Source organism: Musca autumnalis, unplaced genomic scaffold (genome assembly GCF_047663935.1).
Source record: "Musca autumnalis isolate F117 unplaced genomic scaffold, ASM4766393v1 scaffold_97, whole genome shotgun sequence".
NCBI classification, from domain to species: Eukaryota; Metazoa; Arthropoda; class Insecta; order Diptera; family Muscidae; genus Musca; species Musca autumnalis.
The window spans coordinates 1-13,099 of NW_027412458.1; positions in this window are offsets into that span (position 1 = coordinate 1).

Genomic DNA, 13,099 nt, shown 5'->3' on the forward strand with positions numbered 1-13,099 from the left:
TGTTCGCACTCTTTATAGAGAAGGTGCAGTCTTCGCATTGGCAGACGTACTTGAAAAGTACAAGGCCGATATTACTGCCATACAGGAAATACGATAGATTGGGAAAGGCGTCACAACAACACCTAAAGGTGACGCACTGTATTATAGCTGCCATGACGTAAAGCATGAGTTTGGTTGAGGATTCGTAGTTAGTCGGAGACTAAAACATCTGGTATCCAGCTTCACCCCAGTGAATGAAAGACTTGCTGCAATTCGAATAAAAGCTAAATTCTTCAACATCAGCTTTATTTGCGCTCATGCTCCACTGAAGAAAAGGACGAACAGACCAAAGATATATTTTACGAGCGCTTAGAAGAAACATATGACCGTTGCCCTGCCCATGACATTAAAATCATTCTAGGCGATTTTAATGCCAAAATTGGAAAGGAGAATATCTTTGGCCCAACAGTCGGGAAATACAGTCTCCACAGTGAAACATCTGACAATGGTATGAGGCTGATAGACTTTGCAGCTGCAAAAAACATGGTAGTTAGCAGTACCAGATTTAATCATCTCGATATTCATAAGGGCACCTGGCTGTGGCCAGATCAAAGAACAAGTAATCAAATTGATCATGTTGTAATAGATGGAAGACATTCATCCAGCGTGTTGGATGTACGATCGTTCCGAGGCGCAAACATTGATTCGGACTACTACCTTGTTGCAGCAAAGGTACGTACCCGTCTAAACGTTGCAAATAAAGCACGAACAGACTCAACGCGGAAGTTGGACATCGATAGGCTGCAAACACAACATATAGCCACAGCATATTCCACTCAACTAGCCCAATTGCTTAACGCGAGCACTCCTTGTCCCGATAACATAACAACACAATGTCAACATATTGCCCACTCCATGCAAACAGCCGCAAAATCCATACTTGGATTCCAGAGACCTCCACAAAGGAATTCATGGTATGACCAGGAGTGTCGTGCTGCTACCGAAGAGAAAATGCGGCATATAGAGCTACTTTACAATCAGTAGCAACGCGTAGCGCGCGAGAGAGATATCGGGAGAAAATGAGAGAAGAGAAACGTCTTTACCGCAAGAAAAAGAGAGAAATGGAAAAGCGGGAGTGTGAAAAATCGAGATGTACAGGAGCCAGAATGAAGTCCGAAAATTCTACCAAAGAGTGAAACATCAAACAGATTGCTTTGGTACAGGCAGATAGCGTAACAGATACAGATAGCGTGCTCAGGATATGGAAGGAACATTTTTCCAATCTGCTGGTATCCAATAGTAGCGAAGACGATGATACCACAGATCCAATCCCAGAAGATGGTATAGGATGTATACCGCCCGGCCAAGATGAGGTAGAAACAGCAATCAACCGGCTGAAGAATAATAAAGCAGCAGGAGCCGATGGCTTACCAGCCGAGCTGTTTAAAACCGGAGCCGATGCGCTGATAAGGTGTATGCATCAGCAAGTTAGCACCATATGGCAGGAAGAACGCGTACCCGACGATTGGAACCTGAGCATCCTATGTCCCGTCCACAAGAAAGGAGATAAGACTGTATGCTCAAACTATAGGGGCATAAGTCTTCTCCCTATTGCCTATAAGATAGTGTCAGGGATATTGTGCGAACGACTAAAGCCAATGGTCAACGAAATAATTGGACCATACCAATGTGGCTTTAGACCTGGCAAGTCCACCATTAACCAGATATTTACCCTGCTGCAAATCCTAGAGAAGACCCAAGAGATGCAGATCGACATATTTCACCTTTTTGTCGATTATAAAGCAGCATTCGACAGTCCCCTCCGATCTAAGGTATTCCACGCAATGTCTGAATTTGGTATCCCTGCAAAGCTCATCCGGCTTTGGAAGATGACTTTAACTGATACTAGGTCCTCAGTTAAAATTGGAAGGAACCTCTCCGAAGAATTTTGTACCAACAGAGGTTTCAGACAAGGAGACACCCTTTCGTGTGACCTATTCAACATTTTGCTGGAAAAGGTAATACGAGATGCAAATGTCAAAAGAAATGGCACAATTTACACCAATAGCCACATGTTACTTGCCTATGCTGATGACATAGACATCATGGAACGATCAGTAACTGATACTTTTAGGAAGGTCGAAGCAGAATCTGCGAAAGTGGGTCTGGCGGTAAACGGCGAAAAGACCAAATTGATGGTGTCGACGCGCAAAGCGTCCATAGAGCTCGGACCAACTGTGGAAGTTGGTACCTACAATTTTGAGGTAGTTAAAGACTTCGTCTACCTCGCCACTGCCATAAACACAACAAACAACATCAGTTGTGAAATAAGAAGAAGAATTGTATCGGCCAACAGATGCTACTATGGTCTAAGTAAGCAATTTAAAAACAAAGCTACATCTCGTCAAACAAAAATAACACTATACAAAACGCTGATACTACCCGTGCTAATGTATGGCTCCGAAGCATGGGTACTTGCGCAAGCAGATAAGGCAGTGCTTGGTGTGTTTGAGAGGAAAATTCTTCGAAAGATCTACGGGCCGATTTGCGTTGACGGTGAATATCGACGTCGTATGAACCACGAGCTATATAAGTTATACAAAGACATGAATATAGTTAAACGTATCGAGATGCAACGATTGCGTTGGCTAGGCCATATCATGAGAATGAGCGATGATGAACCCGCTAAAAAGGCGTATGAATACATGCCCCATGGCGGTGCACCCAGAATCGGCAGGCCTATGCTTCGATGGAGCAAACAAGTGGATGAAGAAATGGAAAGGCGCGGTATTCCATAAAGTCAAGCGAAAAACAGAGAGGAATGGAGATCTTTTCTTAGTTCGGTCTATGGAACAAATGATCTGTAATGGGCCAACTAAGTAAGTAAGTATCTCAAAAATGGTACAACCTAGGAAAAATTTAGGAAAGCCAATATTGTAGAGATTTTTCACTGCTACAACATTTTCTTTAGTTCCATTTCGATAGGACTTCCGGTTTCCAACCAAAATCGTGAAAACCTAAGAAAACCCCAAAAAATGTGAACTTTCATGTCTATTTATTAAAAAATCCATTTAGCGATTTTTTCTTGTTTTTGGATTTTTCTCATCTATAAAAATTGCAGTTTCCGAATCCGCAAAAACTTCCGAGGTGTAAGCACCTTCCATTTAAATTTGTTTCAAGAGCACCCTGAATATATGACTATGTATTAGTATAGCCCCAATCTAATGTTACCACCTATCACAACCCACCAAGAAATTAATGGGTATTTGTTTTCCTATATACCCATTTTTTGAAGAAAACATCCTTTCAAGGTGCACGTTTTTTTACAACTCATCTATAACATTTACCTACTAGAGGTATATATTTTGAATATTCCAATATTTTAGTCACATTTTGTTGGTTTTTGGGTTTCATATAGTCGGTACGTTTCTTACTTTCTTTCTTACTTGTTACATTTATTGACTTTCAAAACTTATCAAAGATGCTATGAAAATTGGCTACACCCACCCATGATTTCAGATGCGGTCAAATAAATATTGCCAAAAGAAACACTATGTCCATAAAGAGTCAATTTTCCACATGATGACCTTTGTGAGATAATTTGCGATTCCTATGGCAATTTAGGCAGGCGGTGGGAGTTGCAGCAGAAATTGCGGGAGATTTTTAGCTAATAACAATATATCAAAATAGGACATTGCTTGGCGTTTACATATTTGTCCTTGCAAATAAAAGTGCATGCGCCAGCACGGTAACTTGGCAAGAGTACTTACAAACATATGTATGTACATTCAATATAGGTAGATATATACAAACCTAACATTCTTGCATAAATTTGTTGGTAGTGTCTTAGACACTTCCAATATACATATAACTTTGCCATGAATACATGTTAATGTACCGGGACATCAACTGCTTTTTTTAAGTCCTTGCCAAGTTTGGTTTGGCTTTGTCGTTGCAACATTACTTTGCCTTCTTACAGGCCGTTATCGTTGTCTTTCAATGTTCATTTTCATTTTCTCTTCTTTTTTGTTGTTTTTGTTACAAGTTTCAATGTAAGTTTCTAAGAACACAAACTTTGTGGCTGCGGTTTCCACTGAAAGGAAACAGATTTCTATCAGGACATGACGTTTTTTCCTTCTGCTTCAGCATTTTATTTTGGAAAATAAATGATGAAAGTGTTTGCCATTTTTTCTTACAGTCCTTAAGTTTTTGTGCATACTTGACGACAAAACGACACACAGACAGAAACACAGTCAACCCACCAACCAGCAGATGCAGAAACAATTTGTGTAAGCTTCCTTAGTTTGGCAAAGAACAAATCCACCACCAGAAGGAAGCTTGAAAATCTTCTTATTCTATTACCAAGAAAAAAATATGCTGTCGCCTCTCCTCTCGTAAAGCTTGTCGTTCGTTGCTTGTTTGCCATTTTTCGTTACCCGCGGCAGTATCGAAGAAAAGCAACAACGTGACTTTTATGATTGTTTCGGGACTTACTTAAAATATGACATTCATTGCTTTTAAGTAAATAAAATTCTTAAGTTTATTGTTTTCTACAGTATTTTGACTGTCACAGGAGAAATATAAATCATTTCGGTCAAGTGAACATGGAATGGGGTTTGTAATTTAAGCAAAACGACAAAGGGTAGAGATCGAATATTTATTATATTTTAAAGATAAAGCGATTTTTCACTCTTAAGATAAAATACATTGGAATTTAAGTTTATTTCTCAATTAATTACACCCTGCATTTATCCGAGGACTCAGCTGCCTAAGAAATTTTATGTTAAATTTTTAAACACACAGATAACTATTTGACACTACTGCACATGAAATTCCATGGATTTTCTCACTATTCAGGTAAGCAATTTTCACTGCAGAAGAAAGAACTCATAAAAGTTTTCTTCATTAAAATCTGACCATTGTATAGTCAGCCAACCACAGCCCAAAGCAATATGAATAAATAATTTTATACATCCTTTGGGAAGTTTTGTGGCTGGCAGAACAATAAACAAAGTTTTATATTAAAAATTTTTATGGAAAATATTATTGCCGACCGGCCGGCATTTTATCGATTTTTCAATTCTTTTGTTCTCTCCTCAGTAAAAGCAGAGAATATGCATTCATAAATGCATATAACTTTTCTCTCTGTCCATGTTTTATACCCATACAGACATACAACATACATGCGTGTGTAATGCATGCAATTTTATGCATGTGTGTATGTGTGCTGAAGGTAGTACATGTTTCTTTACTTTCTGACTGACCGGCAATTTCTGTACCCAAAACTATGAACGATGTTGCAATGAATGGTACATATCGTGGATATGAAAAATATGAATACATATGAAAGTGCATATACAACGCTACATATATGTATGTATATAAGTATAGGTATATAATGCTAGGTATATAATAAAGGACATGCAGTTATTGTACTATACACAACAGTCCAAGATATGTGTCGTATGGAATGAAACATTAATATGGGTTTAATGGAAGAAAGATCATCAAATTACCTTGGAACAAAACTAAAAATATATCTCTCACATATTTCACACAAGAAACAAGGAATCGATTCCGCTTTACTGTAAGTTTCTTTGCTGAAAAACATTGAATAAATTAAATTGAGCTACTCTACTAACACGAACGAACATAGAGCAATATTTACAATTGTCCTAATTGAGTTTGTATCCTCTGACAACACACAATAAAAAATTACAGCAACCTCCGTTCAAAAAAAAAGCATCGAAATGTAAAAAATTGGCCAAATCCGGTTTCGGAAGGCTAGACTAATAAAACCTGGATATATATGGATAGTTTTTGCGAGTAACTTTTCTACCTTCTGGGAACACACAAAAATTAAAAATTGGGTGGTAACTTTATAAATACCAAAAATCGAGAGTACTGTTCTATGGGGGCTTTATTAACCCATATCGTACCGAGACAATTTTTTTATTTATTTTTTATAACAAAGCACTTTTTAGGGTAATTAGGACCCACTGATGTCAAAAATCAACTCAAAAATTTTTTCCGAAAGTGGTGTTCGAAATTTCGAACACTGGCGCATAAGCTATATATATAAAAGTAAAATAAAATTGATTTATTTGCCGTTTTATTGATTTATTTCACCATTTTTGTATGAAAAAAATGGTTGAAGATTGGTATTAAGACTTCTTTGGACCTACAAAACTTTTCCCCGAAGTGTGCCAGCACTGGTCCACGTTTTGGATTGACCCCCATGGAACGGTACCGCCCGATTTTCGGGAGATTTCAAGGATTTAGCTGCATTATCCTACAGAAATGGCTGGAAATTAATACATACATAGTATTTTTTGAGGCTACTTAACTTTCCTCCAGAAATTTTTCAGCATAGGTCCACGTTTTATATAGCCTCCGTTGAATGGTACCTAATGATTTTAGGGTATTACAGGATTTTAGACGCACTATCCTTTAGAAATGGCAGAAATTTAGTATTTAGTCTTATATGGTGCTATAATAACTTTTCCCCCGCAATTTGTCAGTAAATTTCCACGTTTTGATATACCCATCGATATGTGGGTTAAGTACCAGCGTTCGAAATTTCAAACAGTCAACTTACACATCTGTAAAGACGGGCTTGCGCATGTAAATCATGTTCTCTATATTTTGTGAAAAGGCTACATATATTGGCAATAATTCCCCATGATTACTTTTTTAATTTAATTTTTTGTATAATTTTTTAAAATTGATTTAAAAAGTATCCAAAAATATAGGCTTCAAAATTTACCCTTAAAATCGATGGAAGGGGGGGGGGGTTTCAAGGGAACAATATTTTTTTATTTGCTGACAGATTAGACTTTATACATATACCAAAAATGTTTAAAATTTAACCTTTTTCATCCATAAATATTTTTTTGAAAAAAGTGATTTTACTGTTCGAAATGGGTTAAAATGTGGACCAATATAGCCCATTTTCAATACCAAATAACCTAGAAGTAATATAAACTTATATGCCAAATTATAAAACTAACAGATAGCTCTCGAACTGAACAACCGATTTTGTTCAAAATTTCGTCATATTTTGTCCAAAATTAATTTCAGTTCGAAGATGGACTATACCCGTCCACAACATCCGATACTTCGCCCCAATGTTTAAAAATTGCACTAAAATGGTATGCACGATATCTCTTGAACGGGGCAATCAATTTGGCCCAAACTTTGGATCTCCGAATATTTCGTGCAAATTTAGTTTAAAATGGCCCATATCGGACCTCTCCTTAAGGTACGCACACACAAGAAAAATACAAAAAAAATTACAACTTTGTTTTTTTTTAACAAAAGTTCGTTTAAAAAAAATATGCTGAGGGGGTACTTTAGTTTTAGCCGGTACTGTATACTTTCACAACATCCCCGAAGGAACAAAGGAGACTGCGCAATCACATAAATAAATTGCCTGGTACTTGTACTCTGGGGAAGAGGTGTAGGGTATCACATGGTCGGTCCCACCCGAGGGCTTTCCCTCTTTTACTTAAATTATGAATCTATAAAATTAAGCAAATTCACTAGTGCCACTCTTTATTGAAGCCCTTGCGCGTATGGTTGATATTAATTAGAAGACTATATTATAAATCATTCGCACTGGGATACGCACTGTAATCATCTGAGCCATTTGCAACGTCAAAAAAGACATTTTAATAGTAACAAGTAAAAAAGTATCAGTCGGCATTGCCGACAGAAATATACCCTTAGCCTATATAAATTGAAACTTTCATCTACGGACAGATCGAATGTATTTGGGATCTTTTCAGAATTTTGTGGCCCTTTTTGGATATTTTAACTTGCCGACAAAAATGTGGATTAGGATTAAAGTTCAAAGATGTTGCGGAGGAGGTACTTGAATGGACCGACATAGTCCATTATGGAAGTGGATCTTATTTTAGCAGTCATATCTTTTCGATAGATATTGCGCCTTCTAGTCATTTCAATACAACTTTTGGACCGGTAAGCCAGGAAGCATGGACTTGTTCACAGAAAATGTAAAATCGTTAAAAAATAGAACCATAACGGACAGCGGTATGCATTTCTTCGAATCTTCGAATAGATCCTAGGCTGAACTTAGACACAAATGTTAAACTTTAATAAAAAAAAAAAAATCAATCCCACGGCGGCCGGTTCTATGCACCCGATTGACTCAGAGGAATCTTCGACCAGGGGTCGTCATCTCAACAAATATGTGTTTGTGTTCGTGTATTTTTTCACCATGGGAGCGTCAAATTATCCCGTAATGCCTGCTCCGAGCTCTTCTGGTATGGATCTGTTCCGTTTGCCAGATCCGCATCCACCACATCAATGGTGAGATGTAATGGATGTATGGAATGTACATTTGCATTTTCGTGGGTGCTCTGGCCTTAGTAGAACCCGGGATTATAGCGATAGGTATGTTGCTGCTTGCTGCGTCAGCACATCGCCAGTGCGTCTTCTACGTCGTTATCGTCGGAATACGAGATAACGCAGCATCTAACACCACAGGTTGTTGTTCAATGGCCCGGAAATGCATCATTCCTGCAATTCAATTGCAACGGTCTCCGCAATAAGGTCAACGAAGTTGTAGATTTTTTAAGTCGGAATAACATAATGGTCGCCGCGATCCAAGAAACAAAGATCACCGCCACCTGTAGCTTGCGTTGCGGACGGATCGCACAAGAAGCGGAGGATGAGAACTTGCCTTCCTGATACACCAGTCTATCCAGTACAGACCTATCTCGCTTGAGCTTGTCTCTAGTGACCCATACATGGAATGTATGGGGGTAGCAGTAAAGTGTGGTGCTGCCGAGGTAGATCTGCTTAATGTGTACATACCGCCGATGAATAGCTGTGCCCGACGTTATATGCCCGATATTAGTTCGCTTTTAGAGTGCAATGACCGTCTAGTGCTAGGGGACTTCAATGCTCATCACGAGCTTTGGCATTACATCCTAGGTAATGACCAGAGGGGTACAGCGCTGGCGGAGCACATTGATATCTCCACGTTTTGCACGGTGAATGAAGACGCTCCTACGAGGATTAGAGGAGACTGCCACAGATCGCCAGATATCACCATTGTGTCACCAGGTCTGATAAATGACGTGTCCTGGCATTTCCCTAAGCTCAGGCCACCTCCCTTTCACCGTCTCCGTAAACAGACCACCCGATTTCATAACCTCTGAACGCCGTACTTTCCAGAACCATAGTAAAGCTGATTGGCAAGGGTTCAGAGAATTTACCAATCACCGCTTCTGAGAATTGCCCACTCCCTCAGATCCTCGGGTAGCTGAGAAAACTGAGAAAAGTAAGACCAAATTTCCCAGCAGAGGCGGCGGGACTAGCAAATGGGCGTTATGAGCTTCGTCGTACGAACCCTGAAGACCCAAGAGTTAGAGAGCTTACTCTTGAAGTCAACAGGTTAGTAGCCGAAGATTATCGGAAAAAGTGGCTAGACCACCTGAAGCAATGCAACATTGATGCAGGATTAAGTAAATTGTGGGCAACGGTTAAATCACTCTCGAGTCCGGAAAAGAAGGATGGCAGAAAAGCAGTTACTTTCAACGGCGTAAAAGTAACTGACCCAAAGAGGTGCGATGGAAATGCTTAAGCAACTGGATGAACCTGGAGTTGAGTATTTAACAAGTGTCCTCAACCTATCGTTAGCCACCCATATCATACCAGAAGCCTGGAAAGTTGGCAGGGTGGTCCCGTTACTGAAGACTGGCAAGGATGCCAGCAGAGGTGAATCGTACAGGCCGATTTCGCTCCTGTCGCCAGTAGCAAAGATCCTAGAGCCACTACTCCTCCCCACGATGAGAAGGTGTTTTCCAGTTGCCAACATCAACATGGATTTCGGAAAAAGCATAGTACTACAACAGCATTAGACGCCATATCCACACATATCAGTATAGGACTGAACCAGAAAAGGCCGTGCGACCGAACAGTCATGGTGGCCCTTGACCTATCGAAAGCTTTCGATACCGTCAACCATGCCAAGCTGTTCGAGGACATAGAGAAGACTACTCTCCAGCCATGTTTGAAACGTTGGGTAATCAAATATGTGTGCGGACGCCAGTCGTTTGTGGAATTCAGAAACAAGAAGTCTAAACCCCTGGGAGGGGTGATATCTCCGGAACTGTTTAACCTCTACCTTTCTGAAATTCCACACCATCCAGACGGCATAGAGATCGTGATGTATGCGGATGATTGTACGATCTTGGCGTCGGGTCCTATTGTCGATGACATATGTAATAGATTAAATGTCTACATATCCGCCGCTAAATCAACTGCCACACTGTTCACCACATGGACAGTTGAAATGAGGCTCCCACTGAACATATTGGTCGATGGTGCACTGATTCCGACCACTAACTACACCAAAATACTGGGTGTAACGAACTTTTGTGGGGGAGGTACCGGAAGGAGTGGACCGATATAGCCCATCTTCGAACTTAAACTAAGTTGGGCGAAATATTACGAAAGCCAAATTTTGGACCGGATCGGTTGATCCATTCGAGAGTTATCGTGCGCACCAGCCAGCCAGACAGACATACGGACGGACATTGCTAAATCGACTCCAAATTGTCTGAAACACATTTCGTCTAAACATACTTGGGGTCTAAAACCATTATTTCGATGAGGCACATTTTGCCCGTATGAAAGTGTATATACCCTCGTTAGCATAAATGCTGAGGGTATAAAGACTACATTTATTGCCTCAAATTTTATAAAATATCAAAAAATTTCCATAATTTGTATACATTTTGCACAATATGTCAAACACCGTCAATTTTTTCTTAATCTTTTCTTTTGGAAAAATATTCGCTGAAATGTAAAACACAACTTTTCAGAAGATGTCATTGTTGTAAAATGCCTCTGTCACGTTGTTTTCAGTATATTTGTCAACGACGATTTAACAAATATGACAATAATGTGGTGAAATCCGAAATGCTAGAATAAACTGTTGCACACTGGTCGAAACCACTGATCTAGCGGCGCGAAAGTAAAAAAATCGAACTATAAAATTCCGAAATATTTTCCATTGTATCGATTACAGACACTTTGTAGACAAAGATTTTGTTTTTTCATTTTTGTTGTGTAAATATTCACTCAGTTATTCACTATCAAATATAAGAGTTTTTGTTGCTTCAGATTTTAACAAATTGTTGCAAAAAAATTAACTTCATATTTGTTTAAAATGTTAAATAAATTCGTAATGAAAATGGCCAAGATATATTTATATACCCCCGGAGACAATATAATACCATATTACAGCTAAATATGTTATTAAATATGGATAACAAGTAAAAATTCAACGAATCGGGGGTACCATAAAAGGGGCTACATCGAAACATAAATCAGTATTGAAAATGTTTTGCAAGAAGATTTTATACGCAGTGAGAACACGAAATGCAAAATTACAGCCAAGTTGAATTAAAAATGTGGACATGATATTCAAAATACCTTAAATTGGGAGGTACGGCTATATCAAAACGTGGACCTATGGTCATTAATTTAGGTGGAAATATTTTGTGACCACTAGGAACCCTAAGTACCAAATTACAGGTAATTTGCTACGAAATTGTGTCTAAAATCCTCAGAATACCGAAAATCGGAAGGTACCGTTAAATGAGGGCTATACCAAAACATTAGCCGATATTGTTCATATTTGGCCCATTATTACCAACAGGTAAAAACTGAGTTTGTGCAAAATTTCAGTGATGTATCTCAATTCGTTTGCAAGTTATGAATTTCACGCCGCTAGATCAGTGCTTTCGACCACCGTGTGTTGATGTGAACTGTGTTAGAAGTACGCGTTGTAAAAGTTATGATGCAAAATACCGCTGAAACAGCATGAATTAAGTATTTTAGAGTTTCAGAATGTTCTGAAGAATTGCTGGGAACTTTATTTGGAAGATTTTTGCAAAAGGTTACTTTGTTCAACTCCCAATGGTTTACTTGATACTGACCAGCATTTCAGCAATTATGTAAAGTTTTATATATTTTATCGATGTTGAAGCCCTAGATGGAGTTTTTCTTATGTGGTCTGTTTAAAAGATAAGTTATACTAGTTTCGGGCTATAATATTGACAAAGACAGTAGGGACAAATTCCTAATCTTTTCTAAGATAAAGAACATATAAATGCAAAAAACTGTAGTTTTTGTCCGGTTTTTGAGTTGTGCCAAAGGAACTATATGGAACTATCTAGTTCCCTTCGCACTTCCAATGTCCCATATTTTTTCTTTGAACAAACTGCGTATACTTACTATCACACGATATATTTCATGATGTTACTCATACGTTTTGGAATTAGTACGGTTTAGATGAGGTCATAAAATCCGAACTGGATGTGACAGGACAAAACCCTACTAGTGTTTTTGTAGTCTCAATATGTACTTTCAAAAAATTCATACTAGAAATTGTTTGCATTTTCAGTGTTGAATAGTGTTATCATGCAATAGGATCGGCCAAGCTACGGCTGTAATAGACCTTTGTAAATATGTACTCAAGAAAGGATTTACAAGGATACTCAACGATAGCAAAATACCTCAATAAATACTCCAGTTGAATCTACCATCAATGGTACAGATACGGTTTTGATGTCGAAGAGTAATTGCTCATATCGACACCTCCAAATAATAGTATGCTAAGTCTAAAAAGTGAGTTTTGCAGGAGAAGCTCTCAAAGTTTGGAAATTTTTTTGAACTTCAGTACTATGCTAAGTCAATATTTGTTTATAACTTCTGTTCGGATTGACCGATCATTACCAAAATTAGACAGAATTTAAGTTAAAGGACGTTCGACACCTCCAAATAATAGTATGCTAAGTCTAAAAAGTGAGTTTTGCAGGACAAGCTCTAAAAGTTTGGAAATTTCTTTGACCTTCAGTACTATGCTAAGTAAATATTTGTTTATAACTTCTGTTCGGATTGTCCGATCATTACCAAAATTTGACAGAATTTAAGTTAAAGGACGTTAAGTATAAAAATGTAAAGAACTTGAAAACATGCTAAGTCGACTTAGCATACTATTGTTTGGAGGCGTCGATATGTGCTGTGTGTTATGCGCCCAAGAACACAGTACAGTCGTTCGTTTTAAACACATTTTATTGAATTG